Raw genomic sequence first — 1,395 nt, 5'->3', positions numbered from 1 at the left:
CCCTCATTCCCTCTGCTCCCTTTCTCTCTCTCGTCTTCCCACCTCTGACCTTTCTACTCCCACTGCACTTCCCACGATGAAAGGAGGGAGAGGAGGAGGGAGGGATGAAGAGGAGGAGAGAGAGACGTATGGTGGGAGGGGAAGGGAGAGAGTCGGAGGAAGGTGATGGAGAAGGAGAAGGAGGGAGAACGGTAGGGGGAGGGAGGGATGGAGAGGAGATTGATTTATAGGAGCAGAGGAGAGGGAAGACCAGGGGAGAATGAGAGGCAGGGAGGGAGGTTGAATGAAGCAGAAAGTGAGGGGGAGAGAGAGAGAGGAGAGAGAGGAGAGGAGGGTCAAGGTTGTAATTGATGGGAGGCCTGGCCTACGCCCCCTTCCTTACAATGGTCAGGGAGCACGCCTCTGCCTACGCCTGCCAGCCCTCCCTCCATCCATTCCTGTCTTCAGCTCTCCCCCTCCATATTATTGTACTGTTTCTGTTGCTTCTCTTATGCCTTTCATCACTTCATCCATTAATTTTTCCATCCAGTCACTCCTCTCCCCACCCTGCCAACACCATGACACTCCTGCATACGTGCATCCATCCATCCATCCATCCATCCATCCATCCATCCCTCACATTCTGTGCACAATCACATGTGAAATCCATAAAACTCTATGGTTTACAATAGCTAATGCAACCATAGCAACACTGCTAACACAGCAAGCTGTTGGTACAAGCTGTCGATGTTTCCTCACCACTTATCCAAGTTGAGAACTTTACACACTTTTCCTAAGATGAGGGTTCCCATGGAAATCAAGCAAATCCCCTGACTTCCCCTATCTGGAATACATCTGTCAAAATTTAATGATATTTCCGAAATGCCATGACCTGTGTGAACCCTGATGAACTGTCACTGAGTGATGTCATACTATAGGTAAAATAAACAAAACTGTAGTAATAGTTAAACAAAAAAGTAGACAAAGATACAAAGAAAGATTATTCAGTCAGAAGCAGGTTTTATGAGCAGGATGTACGCAAGCCGATATGATGTGATAGATGTGAAACAGTTCACTGTAAACACCTGCACACTGAAGTGTTCACAAATGATCTCATTCCTTCCCATTGTGCCATCTCTCTCTCTCTCTCACTCTCTCTCTCTCTCTCTCTCTCCCTCACTCTCTCTCTCTCTCTCTCTCTCTCTCTCTCCCCCCCCCCCCCCAGCCTTAGCCATCAGGTGGAACTCACTCTGACATTCTCTTTCACAGCCTCAGAGCTTGACCCCCTCCCTACAGACACACACACACACACACAAGCCTCCCAGTTATCTGGGGGCCCCATCACTGCCTCCGACAGCCCAAGTTTTAGCTCACTCCAAAAGCATGGTCATCTCTCTGTTTTTCTCTGTCTCTCTC

This window comes from Centroberyx affinis, unplaced genomic scaffold (assembly GCF_046629955.1).
Source record: "Centroberyx affinis isolate AG114_WGS23_722 - 3 ecotype Tasmania unplaced genomic scaffold, CSIRO-AGI_Caff_v1 ptg007301l_1, whole genome shotgun sequence".
NCBI lineage: Eukaryota > Metazoa > Chordata > Actinopteri > Beryciformes > Berycidae > Centroberyx > Centroberyx affinis.
This window is presented reverse-complemented; position numbering follows the sequence as displayed.